A 26,605-nucleotide genomic window follows, 5' to 3' on the forward strand; every position below is an offset into this window, starting at 1 on the left:
CCTGCAGAGGCGGATTAGGGAAGGAGCGAAGCGAGCCTGTGACTAATCGCGAGGCCTCGGACCGGAGCACCAAGGCCATGTGCGACTGACAGGATCGACACTAGCAGAGGACACGGCGACGCCTCGCTTAATTGCAGGCTTAAAAAATTGCCGCCTGAGCAGCTCCGGTGCGGAGCCACGGCGTGCGCTCTGGGCTGGGGAGCGCGCCGGGGGGACCTGCGCTCTAGCCCCCGGGAGGGAGGTTTGGCGTCTCCTGGATCGAGGGATCTGACCCTCCCGTCCTTCCCCCACTCTGCAGGGTCCCCCCACCCCCACCCTGCTTGCGGACCGACTGTAGCTGAGCCGACCAGTAAAGTAAGATCCAGCTCCCAGGCCTAGGTTTCTGACCCTTTCCCCCATGGGCCCCACGTTCCCCCTTCTCACCGTAGATCCTATAAAAGAGGCTATACAGTTGGATGAGAGATTCCAACAAACCCGTAATATAAAAACCACACACGTGAACCACTTTCTTCTCTTCCCTCCTCTTCCTAATCCACCGGCTGATACAAAGCCCCGAATGACCAAAGGGAGGGAGAGGCAAGTCAGGGCTTCAAGGAGCGAAGTCACCGAGTGCCCCAAACTCAGGGCCCACAGACATGCACCCTAGGATCTTCATGCCTGGTCATAGCCCCTCTACCCCAGACGTCCTTCCTGGAGCACTGAGGCCTCGCGGGGGAGAAGGGGGGAAGCGTCTGCAGGCACATCGGCCTGCGTGTGAGAGGGGAGGGTGGAAGGCGGGGTGGTGGGGAACCCAGCGAGAGAAGTTTCCACCACGCTCTGGTCGGCTCTGCCAAAATCCCCGGGCCCCTCCCCGCCCGCACCGCCTTCCGTTGCCACCACAAGTTTGGTTTAACGAGAGCTCGGGACAAAAGCAAACGTTTTCTATAGACCCCGAAAACAAAGGGGAAAGAGACGCGCGGGGCGGCCGAGAAGCGGCTGCTAGCGTAATGGTGCCGGGCGGACAGCAGAGCATTAGAACTGCAAAAGCCGCGCGGGCGGGAGGAAGTGCGAGGCGGGAGGCGGGAGCGCGGGGAGGGCGGGCGGGGGAGGGGCGCTGCGCCATGTTTCCGTGTCACCCGCCGAGTCGCCGGCGCTGGGCTCGGCCGCCGGCTCCCGCCTGCCTCCGTAACAGCAGAAAGCGTGCGATTAGCAGCCAGACAGGCGGGGACTCCGGGCCCGCGGGGCCGCCGCACACGCCGCCCGCGGCCCGGGCCCGCGCCCCCCCGCCCGCCGGGTAATCATCCTCCTCGCCGCAGCGCTGTGTGCACTCTCATTAGAGCAGGGAGGCTTTTCTCTGCGCACTCGCTCGGCTCCCGCTGGCAAAACAACGCCTTCCTCGGCCGGGCCCTGGGCCAGGAGCGCCGGGGAGGGCGGGACGGGGGAGGAGGGGTGAGGCAGGGCAAGCGGCGCAGGTCATCTCGGCTGCCCGATCTCCTCCGGGCACGGAGGAGATGGGGAGGGTCCATCGGCCCTCTCCACGCGGAGTGCCAAAGTCCGAACCCCGTACCAGTGCCGCCATGACCTACTCTGGTCCCCCGCTGGAGGCTAGAGTGAGGGCCGAGGGGAGATGAGTGTGTCTGGTTTGGAGAGCGGGGGCGGACACCGGGATGGCTCCCAAAACAGGTTTTGCCCCATCTATCTTGCAAACGACCTCTTAAGGCCAGAAGCCGGATCCCACGGTTGGCGGCCCTTCGACCCTCAGGAAGACCCCAGTTCCCCGAACTTCGGGCCTGATTGCACAGAAAGGATGGGGGATGGGGGTGGCCGGGGCGCGGCTGCGCCTGGACCTGAGCTTCGGAGCCCCATTTTCTCCGCGATCTCTGCATACAACAGTAGGCAGCCTCTCCCAGCACCACGCGCCCAGCTGCAGGGCCTGGGAGCAGGTGTTCCTGCCCGGCGGGAGTGGCGGCTCCGCGCCCCTCCCGTCCCAGCTGCGGGGGGAGCCGCGCTGATGGTGGAAATAGAGAAAGGTCTCGCTGGACCGCGAGTAGGGTCCTCCGGGTTTAAATGGGGATGCTCCAGGGCGAGGACGGCCACCTGAGACCAGGAGGGATCGAAGGTGACGCGCAACTAGCCCTCGTCTGGAACAGCCCTGGGGGCCAGCGGAGGCCGCTCGGGGCGGCGCAAGGGCTTCCGGTCCCGGTGACTGCGGCGGCGGCGGCGGGGCGGCTGGGAAGTTCCCGGGGCGGCCGCGAGGAGCACCCTCCTCTGGCTGCCGCCGCAGCGCAGCTTTCGGAACGGCGCCCTAGGAACCTCTCTGCGTCTGGCAGCGCCGATCTCGGCCGGCGCGGGGATAGGGGCTGCGGGCTGCGGGGTGGTCCAGACCCGGCCCCGGGCAGGGCGGGGGAGGCGGGGGCCGGAGACCCCGCGGGAGCTGCGGCCCGCCTCCCAGCCCCCGCTCCTCGCCGCCGCCGCCGCTGATATGGCGGGCACGTGAAGCGCAGTTCGGCGCCTCGGCGCCAGCCAGGGAGCGGCCTGCCCCGCCGGCTCAGCTTACCCGCGGGCCCAGGAACGCGGAACCGAGCCCGGCCGGGCCCCGCAGAGCCCGCGCCCCCGCCCCGCTGCCAGCTCGCCGCGGCCCCGCACCCCGGTCCCCTCCCGCGCCCGGCCTTGGGGCCGCGCCAGACGGCTCGCCCGAGGGGAACTCAGGCTGACTAATGGGACGCGTGTGGGCCTTACGTGAGGCCCGGCTGTCAGCGGATGCCCGCTCGCTCGGCGCCTACGCCGCGGCCAGGCTTTTCGGGGAAGGACGAGAGAAGGGGTTTCCCCGCTCGGCGGTTTCGACTCCCCGGGGACTATCCGGCCGCGGCTAGCCCCGGGCTTTAGGTCGCGCCCGGAGGGGGCCGACTCAGTGTGCGCCCGGCGCCGAGGTGCAAACCCGGGATGAGGGGTGAAGAGGTGGGATCTCGGGAGCTCTAAGCCGGAGGTGGGCGCAGAGGCTCATCAACTCGGCCTGGGGTGCCTGCCTGGATGTTCGCGATCTGGCCAGCGGCTGGGCTGGGGGAAATTTACAGGCCGCTCTGCAGGCCTGGAGTTCAATACCGAAACCTCCCTCAACAAAGTCTTCCGGAAACCCCTTGGTGAGATTTTTGTGCGAGAAAAGGATTTTATAAGGCTCCTCGAGAGTCCGGTTCGGCTGAGGGTTCTCAGGTTCCGGGGCTCATGACGCCTTTTCCTTCCTTTACAGGGGCCTGTAAAAATCAGCAGAGTTTCTTATTATTTCTCATTAACAACCACTTCGTGTTGACATAGTTATATGACCCTCCCAAATATAACTACCTGTTTAGTTTCAACACACGAGCGAGACGATGAAACACAAACACCGATCAGGAACTCAGAGAAGGAAAACCCGGCCGCGAGCTTGGGGTTGGAGGCAGGATAATTCCTGATCACGCATCCCTGGTTTTATTCAGCCTAATTACACTAGTAATCCTGCCCCCCACGAGAAAGCCTGAAACCCTGTAGTCGAGGTGCGACTTTTCCTGGGGAGTCCCGCGGATGAGGAGGGGGTTGCTGGTGTAGAGGAGGTGGGTTTTAAATGTCACTTCCAAATGAAAATGCTTTCCTTCAGCCTTTTTCTTTTTTTGATGCAGTTTTCGAAAGGAGCATTTTTGCGAGATAAGAAGTGACCGATCAGAATCGCTGAGGGGAGGTTGTAAGCAGCCGCTTTGCCTCAGCTTAGCCTTATCTTATCTTTCACACTTGCATGGCGGAAAAAAAAATTGGCTTATCTTTATCCCCACCCCCTTCTCGCCTTAATTGCTAAAAAACACTGGTGTGTTAAACGGGGAGGAAGGAGGTCTCAGGATTGTCAGTGGAAAGGGAAGATTCAAAAATGTGGACACTTTGGGGGAAGCCAGGGTAGCAGGGTTTATTCTTTCCCCCAGGCCTTTCTAGTACGACGCAGAAAAGGTCCAGTCCGGGGTGGAAGGCTGGATGGCCAGATTAAAAAAAAAAATCTAGTTATGGCCTTGGGTCGTGTGGCTTCCCTAGGCCTCGCTTTCTCCGCCCTGCGTGCGTTTACCAACCTCACCTTCCCTTCATCTCTCAAAAGCTAGCAGTGGGTCTCTGGTTGAGGCCTCTCATTCTGCCTTCGTCCCCCCCTCTGCCTTTTCCTCCCCTCCACCCCGCACACACCCCCGTTTGGGGGAGGGGGATGCAAGGCAGGGACGCATGGCCTGCTGGAAATCATTAAAATATATGCGAATGTCTGCAAACACACACTTTTAAATCATGGCGTTTCCCCTCCACGCTGGTATATTTAAACTCCAGAGCGAGCTAGATCTCCTCCCTCTCAGTCGTTTGTCTGTGTCACCGACAGGCCGCTAATGGCCGGGCTTCCAGGCGCTGTGCATTATGCATTAGCCTCCTCCGAGCGCCGCACACAGAAGGTTCTGTCAGGCCTCGCAACACAAACCACCCAGCGCCCCCCACCCCCCACTCGCGACCGGGGGCTGTGCGGTGGCCAAAGTGCTGGAGACTCTGGGATGCAGGGGTAGGGGGGCGCGCGTCGAGGGCGAAGGCCGAGCCGAGTGGACCCGGAGGGGGAATCGGGGAGGGGTGGGGGAAGTGCTCCGGATTAGGCCGTTTGGAATCTCCCTCCCTGCGCTAGCCCCAAGTTTTGTTCCTGGCTGACCTTCCCTAGGCAGCTGCCCAGCTCCACTCACCTCGGTGCCCGACTTTGTGGGGGCCCAGAGGTACTTAGGGACAGGCCAGCGCCGCGTTTCCATCTGCTGGGCCGTACTCCCTTCTGGCCCCGAGCGAGGGGCTGGCGGAGCCTTCCGGATCCCTCCAGTCCCCGGGGTGCTGTCCGCGAAAGGGTTCGGGGTGGTGCGTGTCAGCGGAGTCCCGCGGCCGCCGTGGAGGGAAGCTGCCGAGAAAATGTCTCGGGCCGAAAGCCGCCTTGCAGGGTCTGCGAGCGAAGAGTTGGTGTTCTCCGCCCCCTCTTTCCGTGGTTCCCACTCACTGCCCCTGGCTAGGTAAAATATGAGCTGGAGAGACCGCGCTAAATAAGCAGCCAGGACGGGACGTGGCGTCCGAGTTTATCTACAGGAGCATCTAGCCCAGCTCGGCGGCTTTCAGGTCTCTTAAGCCCGAACCAGGTGGGACGCAAGAGGAGGCCTCCCCAAGCCGCCAACACCCATTTCTCAGAAAGCCCCCCTCAGTGTCAACGGTAGTTCACCCACCCGTGCCTGGTCAGAGCCTGAAATCGAGCCCAGACCAGAAATTTTGAGAGGCAGTTGCTGCTACCATGTTGGGCCTGCCTTCTGGACCCTCCTCCGGAGGAGGCCCAATAACCCTTCAAAGAATAGAGCAGCCATCTTCAACCTGGAGACTCCTAAGTCTAGCAGACTCCTACCAGGGAAGGCAGCTACCTTTAGATGTTTCCAGTTAACTGAAATCCCTGGGACAAAGATGCCTTTTGCTTGAGGGATGGACCAGTGGATCTTCTAAGTGGCACCCGTGGTAAGCCCAGAGTTCTTTTACAAAGTGACCAGGAAAGGCTGTTCCTGGGGGTGTTTGTGTATTTTTAAAAATACTTAAAGTAGATCACAATATATAAAATAAAAATACAGTCTCTGTAATCACCCCAATCCCACCCATTTCAGTACCCAGCATCATAGAAGAGAACAGCTGCTGAAGAGCCCCATTGGGGCCTATAAAGCTTTATAATTTAGTCCCCACATGCATGTTACAAACAAACCCCACACATCATGCTGGGATCCCAGGGTCCCCCAAACTCCAGGTAGGACCCTCACTATGGGATGCATGGCCTTTCCCCTAGGGCTTGGGCAGTGAATGAAGGTGTGGAAGAGGACTTGGCCTGCCTTACACAATTAACCTGTCAGGAAAAGGGCAACCAGGCTCCAGGCCTGCTCCTCAAAGAGCCAACCTGCTAGTCCATTTGCAGACGCTGGATAGCATGGGCAGCAGGAGAGTGCCCGAGAGCCATAGGTTCTAACTGGGAGGCCCTTCCCAGGGAACCAGCGGCAGGTGGGAGGGGGTGGCCCCTGCAGCTCGGTTGGAAGCACCTCGCCTTTCTGTGCCTATTTCTTTATTTCTCCGCTGCCTTTGCGGCCTCCCCTCCCTTGCGCTCACTCGCTGGCTCTCTCCCGCCACCGCCTCCTCCTCTGCTTTCATTGAAATCCTCCCCTTGCTGAGTGCCGAGTGTAGCAGCCTGACCCCCAGGTCAGCTCCCCAGGGACTCCTGGGAGGGCAGAGGAGGGAGGGAGCAGGAGGAGGCCCGCACACGCTGCAGGCTCCGCAGTGTCCCCAGCTCCCAGAGCCCCTTCCTGAGTGGGGATGTAAGATGGGACTGCTTCTCCTCCCTGGAACAATGCCAATGAATCGGGCCAATTGGTGTAAGCTCCCTACTCCTCCTCCACCTTAGAGCACCTCAGGAAAAATCTCACCTTTTAATTCCCAGTGAGTCATGAATCCCCTCTCCCTCACACATACATTCATACCTCTTAGGACTCCCTTAATAAGATATTTTAAAAATCCCAGAGTTGGAAATGTATCCCCTCAGAGATGGAAGAGAAACCCTTTAATCCCACCAACTTGCACAAAGATACCATGGAGGCAATACTCCTTAAAAAGGGTGTGTGTGTGTGTGTGTGTGTGTGTGTGTGTGTGTGTGTGTGTGAATGCTGCAAATTACGTCAAAGGCAAATTTACTGGTCTGTTTGTCTCCAGCATCAAATTTCTCCCACAGTCAGCCCTTCTCTGGCCCCTTCGCATTTACAGCACCGCCCCCTCCCCAATTCATTTTTAACTCTAGGACTTTTAAAGGTAGACAAACAGGCCCCTTTGTCAGCAGCCCTGGGAGGCCACAGGACTCAGAGAGGCTGCAGGCTCCGGGTTTTCACTTGGTTCCTGGATTTTCCAAAAGTTCTGGATGGTTACATGCAACTTTTAACTCTGGGAAAGGCCCCTGCCTGTGGGGGAGAGTTGGGGAGGCATGGGAAGGGGAGAGAAGGTGGCCGGGCAAGGGGCCAGGGTCTCTGCGGCAGCCTAACTGAGCCGGAAGAGGCTGGCACGGCTCTGAACTCGCCCAGGCCAGCTCTCCCGCGAGGCCCACAGTGGCGCAGCGGCCTCCTTGCCTCCTTGTGGCCTCTGAACCGCATTCAGAGAGTTTCCCCACAAATACCCAACTTCAGCCTTCCTGGTTATTTTAGACTTGTTTTGAATAAAAAGAGTCGCTTCAAAAAGAAATGTTGCTACAACACACAACCAGAGGCCTTTTCTCCAGCTGTGTCTGTAACTTGCATGCGTTCAGTCTAATAACTTTTAATGTCTGGCCCTAAAATGTCTTTATAAAAAATAGCTTTACAGCATAATAGTCCAGGTGTCTTTCTGCTTGTTACCAGAGATTAAAAAAATGTGTGGGTTCGCTTTCAGAGACATCCACCTCCAGAAAGACGGGGAAGAAAAAGGCATACGTTCTATTATGCAGGCGCGAGTCCTGGAAGCGGTGGCAGCCCCGCAGGGCTGGGGACTGCTCACTGGGGCACTTGCCTGCCCGTCTTTTGCATCAGTTGTTTTAAGCAGCTCTGGAGCATGAAGATTTAATTCTGCCTGAAGTTTCAGGTTTCAAACGGTAGAGATGTTTCACTTCTGCTTTGAAAAGAGCTGTTTTTATAACTATGTACTGAGAACTAAAACAGAATAAATAAAATCGCACCTAACACCAATCCTATAGTCAGGATTAAGTCTAATTTTTTTAAAGGGATCTACTAGCTAGAGCTGATTTTGGCCTTGACCTTGACTTAGTAATCAACTTGAGATGCTTTTGATTATTTTTGGTATGGAGACACTCCAGGATATTTTAAAACTTTCCGTGTGGATTTACAAGCCACCTCCATTTCAGATTGATGTTCTCATCGAGCTTGCACCATCTTGTCCTTAGGCGGAAAGAGACTCCCCCACCTTCAGCATAAAAAGACCCTATCCATTAACCGAGTGGGTCACCTATTGCGGTGATGTCCCGGCCCGCGGTCTGGGTGCGGTTAGGCCGGAACACCCCTCCCCCCACTCCCATCCCTTCCCGCCTGCTTCTCGAACTGGGGCTTCTCAGCTCGCCTTAGAGGCTCTGAGCTCCGGGGAGGCCGGAACCTCGCCTCTCCGCTTCCCCCTCTCGCCTGCCTGCCCCCACCCTACCCACCACCCCCGCCCGCGCGCCCAGCGCCGCTCCGGGTGCGCTGGAGAAGCTCAATACGTGTCAATTGAATTGAACTGCTGCGGGCGCAGGCTGTACGCCGCCGCCGAGCTCCGATCAGCACGACGTTACCGAGTGGAAATTTATGGAGCGAACGGTGTAAGCCAAAAGTTGCTCCCTGCCAAGGAAAATAAAACGCGGGAGATAATCTCCCGAGGCAGGGGTGAGGGGCCAGGACAGACCCTCCAATCATCTGAGATGCAGACTGTGAAATGCACGAGAACGGGGATAAATTCTGGCGAATCTCCGCTCCCCTACCGCCCCCACCCCCGCCTCCTCGTGCCCCACGGGCTGCCTCCTCCGTCCCCCGCCTCTCCAGACAATTCCCACACAATCGAAACGTCCGGGGAACTCGGGCGCAGAGTTCGGGCGGAACGGCCACCGTTGCTCAGGGTGGTGTCTAAAGGTAGTTCTTGACATCGAAATGGGAAGGGGCTCCTCCGGGAGGAAGGGGCGACCCAACGTGGGGATGGGCACCGACGCGCACCCGCCAGGCTCCACTGGGTCTCGGAGGGGACGCGCGACCGGGAGAGCGCAGAGCTGGTGGCGAGAGGAGGCAGCGGCGGCTGCCACTGGGGTTTGACAGCTTTGGCTGAGCGGAGTGCGAGGCGCTTTATGGTAATTGCGGTCCTCCACTGGCCTTCTGGGTAGCGAGGGGAGTCTCGGCGAGCGGCTGGGAGAGCCGCCCCCGCCGCCCCCATCCCCTCGGCTTAGGATCAGCCGGCCGCCCGCGCCGCCGCCGCCGCCGCCCGAGTCGGTCTCTGGTTCGCCCAGGACGCGCGCCCGGGCGGGGTGTGCGCAGCCAACTCGGTCCGAGCGGCGGAGGGGAGGGCAAGGGGCGGGGGGGGGGGGCGCCACCCAAGTGGTCTGGGGTTCGGACCCAGAGAAGCGAAACGCTCCGAGGATCGATGACGGCTGGGGAAACTCGGGCAAACCTTTACTGGGGAATCACCCCTCCGAAACCCCACCGCCGAGGCGCCGCAGCGGAGGGTGAGCTGAGGCTGGGGGAGCTCAAACTTGCGAGAGCTGGAGGCGGCGGCGGGCGGGCGGCTGTCGCCCGAGCGCTGCGCCTGCGGGGGGAGGGGAGGCGGCTGCTGGGAGGGAGGGAGGGAGGGAGGGCGAGAGGGCGGAGGGAGGGGGAGGAGGAAGAGGAGGGAACCAGGGAGGGGGGACGCGTTGGGATCGCGGCGTGCGGCGGCAGACGGAGCCCAGGCTCCCAGCGGCAAGGTGAGCAGAGCTACGCTCCTCGCTGAACGTGGACCGAGCTCGGCGGCTGCGGGGGAGACGCGCCGGAGCCGCGACCGAGAGCGGGAACGAGGCGGCGGCGGAGGGGGAGCCCGTGAGCCGCCGGGCGGGGAGCCCAAGCCGCGCTGTCGCCGCGCAGGGACGACTTGGCCAACACACTCACACACTCACACACACCCAGCCCGAGCGGGCGCTCGCGGCGAACCGTCAACATGGCGCTGGGGCTCCTGCCCGAGCGCGGGCGGCAGCAGCGGCGGTGCGGGAGCTGCTGAGCCCGACCGAGCCCGGCCCAGCCGCCGGAGCCCGGAGGATCGCGCGGGGTTGTCGCCACCTGCCCGGAGGCTTTGAGGCCGCCCCGCCCCGCCCCGCCCCGCCCCCACCCGGCCCAGAGCCCACCCCTCGGCGGGGCCGACCCCGAGGGCAGCCGGCTGGCAGCAGACGGCGAGGGAGGCGAGCGAGCGCGGCGCCGCGAGCGGGCTGCGGGCAGCCGGGGACGGCAAACTTTGCTGCTCGCCGCGCTTCCCCGGCCCGGCTCCTTCTTCCGTCGCCAACGTCGCCACCCCACTTTCCTCCAACCCCGCACACCAGTTCCCATCCACCCCGTCGCCCCTTGCTTCTCCTCGCCGCCTCGACTCTGCTCCGGGGAAAAACTTCAAAGCGCCGGATCGCAGGCTCTCTGCTTACTCCCCGGCCGGGGATTTCAGGTCAGTGCCCGGAACACCTTTCCCCGGGGGAGGCGGCGGGCTGCAGTCGGCCCCCTCCCTCGGGGCCTCCGCTCGCGGCGGGTGGTTTCTTTTGACTCTCGCGTACCCCCTCGAAGCTTGTGCCTCGTGCTTCACTTTGGCTGTTTTGCTCGCTTTCATTTTTATTTCCTAGCTATAAGTTATTAAAAATGCAGCCAACTTAAGCGGCCCCAAGTGGGCTCCGGGGAGGGAGGGGCGCGGCGGGGGGGGGCTGCTGCCGCCTCCCGGGGGGCTGGGAGGAGAGCGGGGAGTTCACGGAGTGGAAGTTTGCAGCTAGTGTGTGCCTGTGTGCGCGGGAGCGCGGTCGTCGCTGAGCGCCGCGAGTCGGGCGCGGTGGGGGGGCCAGCGGGGGGGAGCTGGGCTGGAAGCTGGGAAGCTCGGCTCGGCGTTAGCTCGCTAGCAGGAAGGGGAGGGCGGCGGGTTCCCGTCTGCTTTCTTTTTCGACTCGGGAAAGAACTGTAAAAACCCCCAGCCGCCGCTGCTTCGTCTCGCCTCTCCGGGGGCCGCTCGTTCCTGCTCGTGGAACGACGGCGTGTGCGTGCGCAGGGTGTGTGTGGCGGGCGCCCCGGGCCGAGCCGAGCTCGACCTGCTGCCGCCGCCGCCGCACAACACGGGAGGGGAGTCCCGGGTTTTTTTTTTTTTTTTTTTGGCTTGCTCCAAAGCGCGAATCACGTGGATTTAAAAAAAAAATACTAGGAAATCGAGGAGAGCGAGGGGTTCCGACTCGGCCCGTCCACCCGCCCGCCAGGTCAGACGCTTTGTTTTGTAAATGTTCTTTTAAAATTTTAATCTGCGACCCTGGTCCACCCCCACCCTCCCCACGAAGTCGTAGGGTTGGTTTCAAGTTGTGAGTCCCCAGGGGCGGGGGTAGATCGTGCGGGGGCGGCGGCGGGAAGGGAGAGCGAGGGGGTGGGGGCTAGACCTGGGCAGCTACGAGTCTGGTGGGAAGCCCTGTAGGGCGTGTGCAAGTCTGTGGCCGGAGGAAGTTGGTCCCGCTCGGAGGGCGTGCGGCGCGGAGGCTGAGGGCGAAGAGGAACTTGCGCACACGGCGCGATCCTCCGCCGAGGCGGGGAGGGCGAGGCGCCTCCGCGCCGCGGGGCCCGCGCTCGGAGCAGGCGGGCGGCTGCGCTGCAGAGCCTCCGCCAACTCGGGGGCTCGGGGCGGCGGCGACGTGCGCCGGCTGTTTACCAAGCAAGCCCTGGGGCGCCGTGTGCGGAGTAGGGTGGCTCGAGGCACGCGTGGTCCCGGTGGGCTTCCCGCCGCCTGCACTCTCGAGTGGGCACGTCCTCCAGTCCCTGAGACGGCTGAGCCTGGCCTCGTGTAGGCCGAGGCCGGGCGAGGCTTAATTTGCTGTTAATGAATCTTTCCCAGAAAGTCCGCGATCTTCAGCTAGTGAGTGCCCGCGCGCGAGGACGCGCGCCGCCGGCGTCTGAAGGGTGGGGGTTGGGGGAATGGAAGAGCGAAGGAGGGGGGAGGGTTATGTGTATTTAAAAACAAACCTTAAAAAGAAACCAGCGCGCTTCAAATAGGTATCCGTAGAGCCTCCTGTGTCTAGACTAGACTGCTCTGGGTTTTAGCTGTTTTTTTTTTTTTTTTTTTTCCTTTTTTTGAGATTAGGCCAGAGATGGGGTAAGTGTTGTTTGGTTCTAGGGGTAGCCTCCTGGAGAAAAATCTTTTAAATGACTTGGGAATAAAAAAGCGGAGGAAATGGCCCACCCCAGAAGGTGGTGGGTGGTGAACGCAGACAGACTTGAGTATTTCTAGCCATCTGACACTTCCTGTGGCACTGGAAACGGACACCGCGGGCCGAAATCAATCCTTACGAGGTGTTGGATTCGGTTTTGCCAACAGAATTGCTTGTGTGGAAGGCATTTTAAGTGTCGGCCTCCGAGACTCCTGTACGTGGACACTTGGAGAATACGTTTGCATAGCGACCCTTCCCACTCCACCCCCGATTTGTTATCTGCTCTGGGCTTTGCAGTGGTGGTTCTCGTGTTTATCTGGGCCATGATTTCACCGCGTGGAGGAAGGGTGGAGATGGTGGTGATTAATATGCCGTCCAGGTTTAATCCGAGGCCGGCCTTAAGTATGCGGGTTGACGGCGCCACTCACCGGGATTGGCCTGAGGTAGTGAGGGGAGCGCGCGGGGTTCGGGCGCCAGGCGCTCGGCAGGCAGGTCGGGGCTGGGGCTTGGATGGCCCCAGCGCTGTCCTTTGAGGCGCTGTCACCAGTAGGTGACTGAGAGTTAATTAGGAAGTGTTCTCCGGATCAATGGGCCGCACAGCTCATTAGCGATTCTCTCCAGCTCTTTGCAGGGCCGGCCGGGCCTCTGCCTCCCACACAGGCCGGGGCCCCGCGGCCAGGGCTGCGGGGAGCGCCGCTGGGAAGTGGGGAAGGACTGGCGGCGAGGGGCGGCGGGGAGGCGAGTGTAACTTCGCCGGCGGCGTGTTGCGTGCGGAGCCCCGAGGCCCAGCGCAGCCCGCTTTTTCTTCCTGCTCTCGATCGCCTCGACTGTGTCTTTAACTCGCTCCCGCTCGCGTAGCTGCCTGGCTGTTCCTCCCCGCCTCCCTCGCCTATCTCTTGTTCTCTAAGCACGACGCCTGTGCTCCCCGCCCAGTTTGGGATTAGACAAGATAAAAATAGGACTGCCCAGCGCGCAGAGCTGTGACTGTGTCCCGGCAGCCGGGCTGGCGGGAGCGCTGGGGGCCGGGGCGGCAGCGCGATGCGCTCGGGGCAGCCCGCGCCCGAAGGCTCCTACCCCCACCCCGCCGCCGGTGCGGTCACGCTCCAGGGTTCGGTCCGCCGGGAAGCCGTGCGGGCAGGGGGAACCCCGGCAGGGTCTCGGCGCTCTCACGGGTGTTGTTGGTGTGCCTGTGATAGATCGGTCTAGACAGGCATGCAGGCTCCCTCCCGGCTGAAGGACGGAAGGGGGGGCGGGCCGCGGAGGCGGCAGCAGACTCCCGTGAGCCGCGAGTGAGCGAGCCACCCTGCGGGCCCAGCGACCAAGGGTGAAGGGAAGGCTGCGAGGATTTCTCTTAACCCTCTAAAGGCGAAGGGAAGAGTGGGGGTGGGGAGTCTAGTAGAAATTCCTGGAGGCAAAGTAGCCTCGAGGTTGGAGGGGGCGGGAGTCTGGACCCAGGGTTTGTCTTTTTCTGTTCTGTGTTTGCACGCTGACATCCTGGTGCATCCGGCTCGATTCTTCGACGAACCAGACGCAGCTGCTAGGTGATCTAATTTGACCCGATACTTCTTAATGGGGGAGATGTGAACACACACAATGGGCACCCCTCACTTAAGGAAGTGAGTTTGAGAGATGCAGAGGTTAGATCTCAATGTTCCCAGCGGCCCGGTGTGGAAAGGTCTGCTCAGAGCTTTAGTGGGGTGGGGCCTCTGACGGAAACTGCTGCCGACCCAAGCCTGAAATGCTCGGCCCATGTGTGCAGGTATGCATGGGAGAGAGCAAAAGGGTTCTTGAGTTGTCTGTGTAGAGACACTTTTAACCATTAACTTGTGGAGAGTTCAGATCAGATATGTTCAGGGAGACAGCGTCCAAACAGGAATTGGACAGTGATGTGTGCAATGTATGTATGGACACATACAGGGGACTCAACATTGAATTGGTCTAAAATTTTAATACAACTCTTGAAGGCATTGGTCTAGCTTTTGCAGAGGTGGATAGGCGGGTAGGTTACTCTATATAAAAATGAATCATTAGTCATGCTCCTCTCCTTCCCCCTTCCTCTCCCTTTTAGGGATTGTAATCTTAGGGGAATCCTCTAGGTACATTTAAACTACAAACCAACATTGGTCTGGTCTGAAAATGAACCACATTATAGGCAAAGCAAGAATGTAAGTCGTGGGGAGGTGTACTGTTAGACAGGAATGCACAGATTAAGATGTGTGCCTGAATGACATGTGCTGAGACAAATCAAGACACTTGGGCTCCGATGCCCACACAGAACAAGAGATACAGAAGAGATAAAGAACTGGCCAAGAGGAATGTAAACATGGATATGCAAATACTGAGACCTAGAGCGAGATTCTAGGAGAGAAAATCCCAGACTTTGTTGAGCTGGAAACTGGGGCAGAATTTCTGTAAGTTCGTTCCAGAGACAAAAGCCCATTTAAAGGTGTGAAGAGGGTCACTTGGAAACACAAAAAGCATTCATATGCACACATCCACGCTTAGATACACAGGCTGAATGACAAAAACTCCTCAATGCCTGATGGAGACTTTCCTGCCCAGGGAGACCGACCAGGGCACGGAAATGTGCGCCACACAACCACATTCACACACTCATTTACCGAGAAATAACGTGTCTTTGGCTAGAAGGAAACTGAGGGCAGAGGCGCCTAGCTAAGGGTAGATGGTCCTCAGTCACTAAGATTGCTTCTTGGTTATAGTTTCTTCCAAGCCAGAGTGGGGGAGAAGGTATGTCTTGACCAGGTTGGAGGATTTCTAAAAGATTTTTGAGCTCTTGACCTTGAGAGGATGGATGGTGGAGGAAGACTAGGAGTAAGCGTTACACTCCTGGCTGGGGAGGAAGGGATGCTGGGCTGCTCTAAGTCCTGTTTGCTAAGGTTGGCGCACAGGGTCTAGTGAACAGAAAAAAGTGCGAAGTTCGGCCTCTGGGCAAAATCAAGGGGAGGTATGCTTTTTTTTTTCTTTTCCTGGAGGAGACCGTGCGGGGACGGCCTGCTCGGTAGGGAGGATTAGCAGGCGCCTCTGTGACCCCAGACGTGCACATAAACTAGGCTTGGGTTTGGTTTGCCCGCGGCGTCGATTTGCCGCGGTCCCTCTTTGTCTGAGCCCAGCCGGGAATTCCAGCTTTTATTGGGAAGACCGCACTCGGGTGGAGCCCGCGCTGGGTCGGGCGGGGCAGGGCTGGGTCGCGGGGCTGGGAGGGAGGCTCGCCGGCCGCCGAGCCGCCCGAACCCCTGAATGGTCCTGGGGAGTGCCCAGCGGCCTCGATCAAGCTACCTCGGTGGTTTCCTCGAGGGCGCCGGGCTCGGCTGACTCGGCACGGCGGGTCAGGGGGCGTGTGGGTACACTTGGGCCGCCGCGCCGCCCCCCTCCCCGCGGGCCCACCCCTCCCCCGCCAGTCCGAGGCCGAAAGGAGCTCTGAAGGCCCTTTGTTAGGCTCCAGGGTCACACCCGTGGCCCGGGGGCCGCGCCGGGGCGGGAGGGCCTTGCTCTCCGCGAGAAGGTACGTTCTCCTGGCTCGGAGGTCTCCAGCCGTCTGCTCACACGGTTTGGGCCTGGCGGTGCCTCGCCCAGTTTGGGGAGGGGAGGTCGAGGCCCGCCCCAGCCCGCCTGGGCTGCTTCACCCAAAAGTCCGGCCGGCAAGATTCCGTCTGTTTGCAAGGCTGGCTGCGCTGCCGGGGCCTAGGTGGTGGCGCCCGCTTGAGTAACAGCCGGGGTAGGAGTGGAATGTCTCCTCACGCAGTCCCCGGGGCGGCCCAGCCTCCTGTGTCTCGAGCACTTGGCCCAGGACCGACGGCTTAGGCTGGTTTCCCCCCATGTGTTTCTCCGCAAGGGGTAGCTGACTTTTTGTTGGATGAGAATTAAAGAACGAGCTTTTCCCGCAACGTTTTGGTAGAAGGCCCTCTTTCCCATTACAGGCTCATTTCCACCTGCCCCCAGTAGAGGATCTTGGAAATGGGGGGGGGGAGCCCCTGCACTTAGTTATTCCTTAGAGCCATGTCTCCCTGCCAACCATTGCCCCTCAGCACCCACGGGCTCCGGCGCCCCCTGATTAGCGGGGAAGTCCGCTAGGAGAAGATCCTGACAGCATAAAATATAATTTGTGATCTAAAAGACAGTTTCCAGTATAATCTCATTATGCACCACAGACTCCCGGTGTTATTTTGTGGAAGGCGGACAATGATCAATTTACATTGACCCGGGGCTGGGCGAGCTTTTAGATGGTAATTGCCATATTGATTTGCATGCAAAAAGGAGACCTGCTAAAATTAAAGACCGGAAGCTAAATTAAACTAAATTTATTGTCTAGGTGCAAACCGGAGAAACTACTGGGGGGATGGGGGTGAGTCAGGTCAGGGTGCCAGGAGCAGACCAGGTGAGAAGCTTTGGAACCTCAGAGAGTTGGGAGCTGTCTTTGCTCTGGTGATTTCAAAATGTGAGGAGGGGGCTTGTTTAGGGTATGGGGACCCAGCGGGGAAAAAGTTATAAACCGGCACTACTGCATTGAAGGCACTAGGGTCTTTTAATGCTAATAGTAACTGCTGGGGGGGGGGGGGAGAGGTTTATAGGGCTATAGAGGGGTCTTCCTGAACCGTTTCCGGCACCCCTCATTTCTATTGTTCTACCTGAGCGCTCACAGCCATGCCCAAGGACACGCAAAATTCTTGGATCTGAAGCCTTAAAAATTTTTGTAAAGGCAGGCCTTTAACCTACCCCCCGCCCCCCAGCCGTCAGGTCTTTCTGAGAGAACTAGAGTAGGGGGCGGCTCTGCACCCGCGCGCCACGCCGCGAGCAGGCTCGGACCGTTGGAGGCTGCGGGACTTCCTCCCTGGACCAGCTCCAGACTCTGCCCGACGCCGTTGTCTTCCGGAAGCTCTCTTCAGGTGGCCCAAGAGGTGGGGGTCGGGGATGGTCTGCCGGGGCTGGGGGTCGTCTCCCTGGAGGCTGGAAGGGCCTGCAAGAAGGTGGAGGAGGGAAGGCGGGGGCTGGAAATCCTGCCCCAATTGGCAGTTATCGCCAAGGCCGGAAAGTTTAAAAAAGAGAGAAAGCCACTGGCCGGGAGCCAGGGCCGGCCGGGCCGCCGGGGCGTGTTCGGCTGGCTAGAGGGGTGAGGACCCGGCGCCGCCATCGCCTCGATCCCTCCCGTGGCCGAGGCTCTGGCCCGCCCCAGGGGCTCCGGGAGCCATTTCGCACATCCGGAGCCTCGGCCTCTGGAAGAGACACCCGCCCGTGGCCTCTATCCCGCCCGTGGCCGGAAAGCCACAGGGGCGGCTGAGTGTCCGGCGCTCCTGCCTGTTCACCTTCCCACCGAGCCGAGCTGGAGACGGCTCTTGGTCCTGAAGCCGGCCGCATCTGTGGCAACGGGTGTGGAGAGTTCCTGGAGCATCTGAAAGCCCGGTACAGACCCAGAAATTGAGGATAGGGTGGGAAGGAGGTGCTTAACGCTGACACTGCGCTTCTTGGATGAGAAGTTGGGCAACGAAAAGATAAACCCAGCCGCCAGCTGGGACTTGGACTTGGCCACTTCCCCCTCAGTTTCCCTCCCCAGCTCACTTTGGTCCTCAGGTCCCTAGGAAAGGTAGGTGTAGGCACTCTTTCCAAAGGGCTTTTGCTCTACCTAGATAACTTGATTTATTGCTCCATGTGGCAAAACTAGGGTGGCAAGCCTAGTTCTAGTTCCAGGTGTCAGCACTTTAGCGCCCACTTTCTGCTGCCTGTTCTGGTCTCCTGGAGGGGGAGTGTGTGGAGCCTTGTGGGGATCCCTGGCCTCACACTGGGGTGTTCCAGTTCAGGGCGATGTGTAGGATGTCAGTGGAAAGACTAAATATGGACCGAGCGATTTCTCAGTGTAGGAGAAACTAGGGTGCAGGCTCCTGGTCGATCGAGTTTCCTAGGTGCTGAGTGCTATCCTTTTACCCTGTGTTGGAGTAAAAGGGCCGAGAAAGCTTCCCGAACTTCTTGGTAATTCCAAATGGCACGGTTTGACCAATACTTGGCTCCTCTCCGCAACTCCAGGACTGAGTTTGACCGTGGCCCATTTTTACTAGCTGTGTGACCTTGGGGGCAAGTTATTTATGGCCTCTGAGCCTCAGTAAGTTTCTTCATTTGTAAGACTGGGAATAATTATCCACCTTTAGGATCAAAGAAGACTACTGGGCACATAGTAGGCCCTGAGGATTAGTAATTGCTTTGAATGACTGGTCAGGTTCCTATAGGTTGCTTCTCCATTTCCTCCTTTCCCTGAGGACACACCCCCCTCCCTCCCACCTGCTTAGGCCAACCTTGGAGGGGACCAACCTGCTGGTTAAGCTCCCCTCCAAGGGTGTTCCCGAGGCTTTTTCTCCAGGTCTGTCTTGGTGGGTTCCTCTTTCCCTTTGTTACAGTTCTTTACATTCTGGGCTTTAAAGGATTCCATATGAAAAGGCTGGGTTTTTTTTTTTTCTTCCCCCCCCTTGCCGGAGTGGGATCATTTTTATGGTTAGGAATTGATTCCAGAACCAGTATCTAGGTGCTCTTTGGTTAGTCCTCCCCTCATTCTTTTGGGGGAGGGAACAGCAGCAGCTGGACGAGAGACCTGGTGGGAAGAGGTGAGAGGGTCTGGCCCGCTGTAGAGGCCAGAGGTGCTGTGGTTTGTTTGATAGGGATTAAGTCCGGATGTTATGAGGTCTCAGTGTGGTTTTCAATAAAGTCTGCCAGGGATTGCTTCTTTTATATCGATATGTATTTAAAAAAATTACTAGCATGAGAAGAAAACCAGACCTGTATGGATCCAGGCCGGTAGTAAGCTACTGTGATCAGGTTTCTTACTCGACTCCCAGAGGGGAAGTCAGCGTTTGATTGAAGCTACACTTGGTTCTTGACTCTCTGGGGATGCCTGCTCTGAAACAGGAGCCCTCCCTTACTCTCCTCCACCCCCCCCTTCCCTTCTTCCCCTAAAAGCCTTTGTGCTGAAAGAGCTTCAGTAGGCATGAATCCCTGGTCCCTCTCTAAAGAATGCCTCCCAGCCTTTGCTGACATTGTTTTGCGAACAGTGGGTTTTACCAGGCCAGCAGTTTTCCCCCCATCTTAGCTCACTATTTTAGAGGTTAGAGTATGGCCAGGATGTGCCCAACTGCAGTGCTTTCCAGAGTGTGTAGCCAGGACCTTGCCTGTAATTCTGAAGACACCTTAACCTTTACCCTTAGGTGCGCCACCCCCCCACCCTCCGTGGAGGGGGTGGGTGGTGAAGGTGGGGAGAGAGAGGCCAGGAGATTGTTGTGGAGGGTCTGTTTGTTTTCTCCAGCCTCGGGCTGAGGGGTGGAGTGGGGCGAGTCAGTCCGTTCCAGCCTTGGGTCTGATTTAAAACTTGGTTTAATTGGAGAAACTCTTAGGCATTTAACAGTTCTGTACAAAGGCAAACTTGAAATAGCTCTAGGCCTACGTCATTTAAGAAAGAATAAATGAAGTACAGAAATGTCCAAACTATGTAAATCCTAGAGTTGTCTGCCCTCCCATAAACACATGACAAGTGCCAAGGCATTTCCAGTCAAAACACCCATGGAACCAGCAGCCTCCATCCTTTGTATTTATTATTTTATTAACAGCATTTTACACAGCATTTAACAAGCACAGCCTGCCTGCTTTCCACCGCGGCTCTCAGCGGACTGAGGGGTGGAAAACAGATGAGGGTGGTGAGAAGTGGGCTCTAGACGGGCAGGGACAAAAGGAGCATTGGGGGTTCCTTTCGTCTGGCCCCAAAGAGAAGACAAAGTCCTGCTTTGGAGGAGGAAAGTTGGGCAGATGTGGTGTGTCTAGTCTGCACTTCGATTCCAGGTGTGAGGCTGGGTCTGCCCTCCCAGTACGCTGCCCATCAGTTATTGGTGCTTTTCAGAGACTAAGTATTTGTCTGCTATCCTTATTCTATATCCTGGTAGAAAGTTTATAACGAAAAGTAATGCCTTTCTTAAGTCATAAAATGAGCCTTGTATGATTATTTAATTAAAATCTATTTAAGGACCGATTAGGCGTGTAATTTGCGCTAATAATGACGATTATGGAAATGTTCGACTTAACCAAAAATCATAAAGGAGACATTCTGATCAGTGGGGCGACCAGTCAGGACTCAGGGGCTTGGACAGTTTTCCAGAAACACAAGGGGGCTGTGAGCTGCAGATGGGGCCAAGCTGCGTTTCATCTGGGACACGGTAGAGAGGGCTGCAGGACCCCAGGCTGGCCCACGCTTTGCTGAGCAGAGTCTGGGAGTCTGAACAACCTTTATTCCCTGCGGAGGAGATTGGGGGGGGACTGCCCCGAGCCACTAGCTGGAGGAGGAAACTCAAGAGAGAGAGCCGGTGAACCCCACCGAACTCTGCTCGAAATGGCTGTGTTCTCTTGCTTTAACAATCAGCAGCAACACACGCAGCACTGCCTTGGCCAGCCTGGGCTGGAGCCCGGAGGGGTTGGGGGGAGGGGGGGTCCCTTGTTCCGGAGAAACCTGCCAGCTGCTGGGCTTGGTGCGAAGGCAGCGAAGGCAGACACAATACTGCTGTTGTTGGTTTGATCTCTAACTGTGGATTGTTAGTCTGGCTTTAACTATGTGGTAAGGGGGGAATGTGAAGGCTGTTTACAGCGAGTGCAAATAATGTGACAGCTGTTGGTGCACGGGCAGCGCTGTGCCTCCCCGGCGCTCACACAAAGCGCGCACTATGCAGGCCCACGGAAAGCCGCAGAGGTGGCCGCCACTTGCTGGCCGGGGCGTCCTCGGACGCAAGGCGAGACAACCCTTGGCAGCGGCGCCCCATCCCCACCCCGTGGACACATGGCCCTCTGGCTCCCGGGACCTGGGTGGACGGGCGCGCTGGTTGGCGTTTTGTGGTTTAGGGAACTTGTTAGGCAGAGGTGGCAGGAGAAGGTCTGCAGGGTCATGAGTGTCAGCTGTCTGGAGGGGTTGCCTGGGGCCTGGGGCCTCAGCGGCTTGTGACAGGGTTGTTAAGATTTGGGAAAATAACTTTCCGCCCTAAAGCAAGCCTGTTGGAAAGAATGTATTATTAACTGAAGGCTTTCTGGAAATTGCAGAGGCTCTGAAGGCCGTTGTTCTTCCTCTGAAATGGCCCTGTTATTCAGACAAGTTCGAGAGACAGGCGGCTGCTGTATTCTATGCACTGGGCCCTGTTTCCTGGATTGGCAACACCAGTGTGTAGGTTCAGGACCCAAAGCTTTGGATTACCTACGTCCCTTTGCCTTGCTGTGTTTTTTTAAGAGCGCACTTGCCTCTAAGCTGCAGGACGCCACTGTCTTCAGGTCTGCCCACAGCGCCACCCACTCTGTGACTTAATCAACTAGATAGATGCCCACAGCCGCAGGCCTTCCCTGGTCCTCTGCCAGGCAATGCAGGGAGGCGCCAGGGTGGGAGGCAGAACAGTTGGTGGGTGGCAGCCATATCCCCCCCGCACCACCACCCCCACCCCCCCGCCAGAGGCCGGTCCTGGAGCCCAAGCTGGCAAGGGGCATGGATGGTCAGGAGGCTGGGCCTGCCCCTGGGCTGTCCTGGGGCCAGCTCCCCCCCACCCCAGCCTCAAGTTTGAAGCCTTTGGGGCTCTGGAGGATCATTCAGAGCTGACTTAATTCTATATCCTGCCCTTCTGTGTGACTTGGCCTCCTGGGTGTACAGCTTTCGGGATATCTGCAAATGATGATTTCATCCCCCCTCCCACCTCAAACCTTACCCCCCCACCCCCCGCCTGGAGTTATAATGTGGACTTCTACATCTAGTTGGGTTCCCTAGTGGGGAGCTGGGAGATACTTCTGGAATGATACATGAACTTCGGTGCCAGTTCTATAAATTGGTCTCTTTTTATGACGTGTGCCATTTTCTGTAGGAATGTTGCTTGCAAAACGAGTTTCGCCTTGGAGGAAAGGCGGAAAGATAAACAAGCCTGCAACGCCAAAACACTGGCAGTCTTTCCCTCCTTCCAGCTCTCTTAAAGCAGCCGGGCTGTATTTCCAGGATTAGACTCGTGCTTGTGAGGAGGGACTCTGGTTGGCTTTTTTTTTTTTTCCCCCAAGCAAATGCAAATTAGAGAAAAATAATTTTCTTTCAACGATATGCAATGTATTAGTCACTTGTTATCGTGCTCCGAGGCAGGCCTCATTTGCGCGTCTGCCAGCTCGCTCACATCTGCTCGGCGCTGTTCGGGGCATTTTAACCTTGGCGGTGTCGTGTCTAGTCCCACGGATCAAGGAGGAGTAATTAAGCTCTGAACAGCTACAAAAATTCACGGGCCCCCACGTCTACTGCAGTTTTCCCACAGCTTTGTTTGGGGCATTCTGGTTCCAAGATTGAGTAGCAGACATGGGGTTCCTATTGTTCCTTGTTAAGAAAGTGGGAGCCCCTGTCCTCCCCTGACCCTCATCCCCAGTCTTCCCAGGACTCCCAGGCGGCACACAATCAGCAGGGAATCAGGGTGCAGACTGCGGGACCCTGTGTTTTCTGCATCTTTTATTTGTAAAAAGTTCCTTTGTGCTTTCTGTGTGTACTAATGATAGCTGCTGTTAATAACCTTATGGATCGGTTCTTCTGCATTTGCCTCCAGGTTGGGGGAGACTCCAGCTGGGAACCCAGCCCTGTAGGGACCCCACTGGAGGGGGTGTGGGGTGGGGGAGGGGTGTGGGTTGGCAGAAGGAGAGGAATAAGGATGATTGATTGCATTCAACCTAGGTTTCCTGTCCTGGGCTGCTGCCTCCTGTGGGGGGACACCCGCTTCCAGGTGGGGCCCCTCTTGCATACACACATGGTTGTTGTGTGTGGCACCACCGTGAAAGAAAGTGAAAGGGACAAAAAGCCAAGGCATGGCGTCGGGGCAGACGGGGAAGTTCCACAAGCCGACCGGGGTGGGGGGGGTTGCCCCATGGCTCTGCTGTGTGGGAAAGGGAGTGTGTGGTGGGCAGCACTCCCGGTCTGGCAGCAGCTCTCCAGGTTGATCCTTGCTGGTGCCCTCCCCCTCCTCAAGCCCCCAGCCCCCTTTTACAGTTGGCTGCACTTGGCTTGCGTCTTTCAATCAGGGGAGATGGGGGGAAGCATCCATGGAGAGCAACACTCCAGACTGGCCAAAGGGAGCCCAGGACGATGGCCGCTGGGGTCTCCAGTGCCCAGTCCCCTGGTGAGTTCCACCGCACATTCTGGGTTCTCCGTGTGCCCACCCAAAGTTGCTTTTTGTCGAGATTCAGTGGCAGGCGCCTGGGAAAGGGAGAGCCCAGAGATGCGCACAGGCGAGGTGTGAAGCGGGGTCTTGGAGGGCTAGTGGAGAGAGCTGGAGTTCCTGGAAGGTTGGGCGGGGGCCGAGGGCGGGGATGTGTGCTGGCCACTGCTCGACGCAGGGACCTGGCAGAGGAGCTGAGAGGAGCCCGCAGCCGCACGGGGTGTGTGTGCGGTGGGAGAGAAAATTCCTTTGTTGCCGACCTATCGGGCCAAGACGCGGGAGGGGGCGCCCCTCCCCCACCACCCGCCGCCGCCACCGCCGCTGCTGCTGCTGCTGCTGGCCAAGTTCACTCCTCACTGCCCCGAGTGGCTCTATCCCGGCGCCCTGGGGGAAGGCGGGGAAGGTGCTGGGTGTTGCAGGTCAGGGCCTGCCACGAGTTTCTCATTCTCCCCGCCCCCCACTCTCCCTTGCTAGCCCTCAGCAGTGCTGTCTGTTACTAATGCAAAACCTGGGGCAGGAGTGGGGATGCCCCGGAGGCTTGCAGGGTGCATGGAGAGATAACACCTTGGCAGGCAGGATCACTCCTCCCATTCCCCCTCACCCCAACTTCAGCACCCCTGTACAGGCTGGAGGACCCAGCCTGCGACCTCCTTCCACCATACCCCTGGAAACCTGCAACCTTCCCCTGACCTGGGAGGCATCCTTGGGGTTCCCCTCTCCCCACTGTTACACACACTGGGGAAGATAACCCAGGAGGACTCACCCCAAGGCCTCACACCCTGGACCACTTTTTCTCAGCTCCCACATCCAAGCAGCCCCCCCATCCTAAAATAGGAACTTCTTCACCCCTCCCTTCCTTGACACCCATAGAGAAGTGCCTGTGGGTGACTCAGTCTGGGCTTGGAACAGCCCCAGGAAGGGCTCCTGTGCTGCGAGCTTCCATGAAGGCCCCTTGCCCTGCTGAAGGTCACCCCTCCCTGGCCCCTCTGTGTTCCTTCCTCAGTCTCCCCACCGCCACAAAGGAACCACGCAGCCATTCTGGGGGTTTGTTGCATAGTATGTTTAGTGGAGTTAGATGCTGTTTAATGGCATTAGACTGGGCCTGCACCAGCTATTGCCAGGCAGAACTCAAGTCCTGAGTGCAGTTTAATCCTCTGAAAAACAGGGTGCCAAATATTTACAGATGAGGGCACCGAGGCTGAAGAGGTTCAGCCACCTGCCCAGAGACAGGCTGTGAACGAGAGAGCGGGAAGGCAGTGGTGATTGTGCTTTCAGCGCATCCTCCATGGAGAACTGGCCATGCAGTGAGAGAGTCCCTTTCCCCACAAAGGTCCCCAGCCCACAGACGACCATGGCACACGGCATGCTGCCTGGGGTCCCTGATGTCCACTCAGTCTTCTGGACCAGGTGCTCCCCCAAACCTGTCCAGACCTCCTTGGCCACTGACTGGAAAAGTGCCTGATGGATTAAGGGGTACCTAGTGAGCGAGGCCCTGGGAAGGGGCACTGGTGGTGGTGGCATAGAGTGGGGCCAATGTGGTGGTGCTGCTTCGCATTTTGTCGGTGCCACTTGACAAGCTTGATGTGCAGACTTGAACCAATCCATCCGTCGCCTCGAGGGCGGAGGCAGTGGAAAGTGGCCCGGTGCCAGGAGGAGCGTGGTGGAGAGAAAGGAGAGGTGCCAAGAGTGGCCCAGTGCTGCCCCCCTCCCTGCACTCAGGCTGGCCTCTCAACAACCACGGCTCCTTCCTTCCTTGGCACCCTGTCTGTTGTCTGCCAGGGGAACTCGGCCTTAAAGGAAAAAAAAAGTTCTCTCCTTTTCCTCGGTGCATAATGGTATCTTCATGGCAGGACTTGGCAGACCACTGGTGGTGGGGTGCAGCTCAGGGCCCGTGTTCCCCCATGTGTCTTTTCATAGAGTGCCAAGGTGCCCCCAACTCAAGGATGCCAAGGTGGGAGTGACAGCTCCTAATCGTAGTCCCTCTGACCTCTTTCTGTCAATCAGGCTCTTCTCCCCAGTGTCCAGGCCATGCTGGGGGTAATCATAACTTGACTCCTGGAGTAGATGAGGGCCCAAGTCTGTCGAGGGAGACTCAAGCTCTCCTGTGCTTTCACTCAGACGCAAAGCCAGAGACCTCCACGCGGGGTGGCTGTTTTGTCTCTCCCAGAGCTGGGTGTTCAGCAGGCAGCCACCACAATTCCTGTCTGTTCTTCCAGAAACCAGACACTCTTGTCTCCTGGGCTGACCCCTTCTCTGGGCCACCTTCCCTCTATCCCTCTCCGGCATCCTTGCCCCTTCTCTCCTCTACTGGAAAAAAGGATTAAAACCCAGAGCCAAGGTATAGCTTAGCAGCTTGCTCTGGAAACAGGTTGGTGCTTGTAAAGTGCTTTTCATGACTGACTTCACACATCTTGGCACTGCCAGAAGCATAGCCTGCCTGTGGAAGACCAGGCCGGGGTGGGGTGGGGTGGTCATTGAGAAATAAGGGTGAATGCACATCTTATATATAGCAGCACAGCCTCTGCTCTGTTTGTCATCCAAATCACATCGTTTGCCCCCTTCACCGTGACCCACAGCCAAGGGTCAGGGAAGTCACTTTTGAAGAACTTTTCCTCAGTTAAAAAGAAAGACCTCATCTCTCCAACAATTTCCGTAGCTCTTTCTAAAAGTGGAGTGGGGTGAGCATGACTGCCTATCTGCCCCATCTATGTGTCCCTTACCCCCAAGATCCCCTTCGTCGGTTCTCCACCCCAGAGAGATGGGGGGAGGCGTCCTTCAGTGATGGGGGGTGTAAGCAGTCTGGCCTTTGCCCAGGATGTGGGCTGTTACTCTGGAGAAGGGCCTCGCGCCGGGCAGGGCCCTGGCTCGATGGCCCTTTCTGCGCAGCTCCATCTTTGGCCAGGAACCTGAAGAGTTAAAAGTCTTTAGCTCGTTGCAATGAAATTATGGCTGGCAGTGGCGCCGCTGTTTGTTCAACAGACCTCCACTTTTAAACAGTTCACAAAAAGTTCATGGGGCAGCTAAAGATTATAAGAGAGAGAGAGTGTGTGTGGGGGGTGTGTGTGTGTGTGTGTGTGTGTAGGTGTAGTCAGCAGGATCCAATACTGGGCCTCACCCCTCTTCCTCTCACCCCCACCCCTGTGACACTGGACCATGCTCTGGGCCTCAGCCCTCCATCTGATCCTGTGCTGTTCAGAACACTTCATTCTGATGCAGGGTGTTATTTATCTGTGCAGTATTAATACTGAAAACCAGACGAGACCTGGAGCGGGGGAGAAGCTTTGAAAGCACTCTGTGATCCCAGGTTGTCTCTTCTAAACTCTGTCCACCTCACCCACTAAATTCAGGCTGCCCTTTCCAAAGAAAAACCCTTTCAAGGGAAGGGGGCTGCAGGCCCTGGGGGTGGGTGAAGGGCTCGGTAGGGTGATTGTGGCAACTGCCTTCCTATTTCCTCAGTCTGGTGCTCAGAGGCCCTTGT

General features: G+C 58.1%; 1 protein-coding gene across 17 annotated transcripts in view; it reads left to right on the top strand.

Annotated features, from left to right (window-relative positions):
- The window catches only part of BCOR (BCL6 corepressor), a 119,065-nt gene that overhangs the window by 64,580 nt on the left and 27,880 nt on the right, over window positions 1-26,605 (top strand). For 7 of the 17 annotated variants that reach the window (XM_024988314.2, XM_024988322.2, XM_024988323.2 and 4 more), the window contains exon 1: window positions 9,424-10,206. The exons of 3 other annotated variants lie outside the window; for them this stretch is intronic. The gene's annotated coding sequence lies outside the window, so the exon portion shown is untranslated. Of the gene's footprint in view, window positions 1-8,639; window positions 8,664-9,423; window positions 10,207-10,892; window positions 10,994-11,400; window positions 11,638-15,434; window positions 16,846-17,257; window positions 17,348-26,605 lie in introns of those variants that run through there. 7 more of the 17 variants (XM_059883572.1, XM_024988316.2, XM_024988317.2 and 4 more) reach the window with 7 other exon arrangements.

This window comes from Bos taurus, chromosome X, assembly GCF_002263795.3.
Source record: "Bos taurus isolate L1 Dominette 01449 registration number 42190680 breed Hereford chromosome X, ARS-UCD2.0, whole genome shotgun sequence".
Classification (NCBI taxonomy): domain Eukaryota; kingdom Metazoa; phylum Chordata; class Mammalia; order Artiodactyla; family Bovidae; genus Bos; species Bos taurus.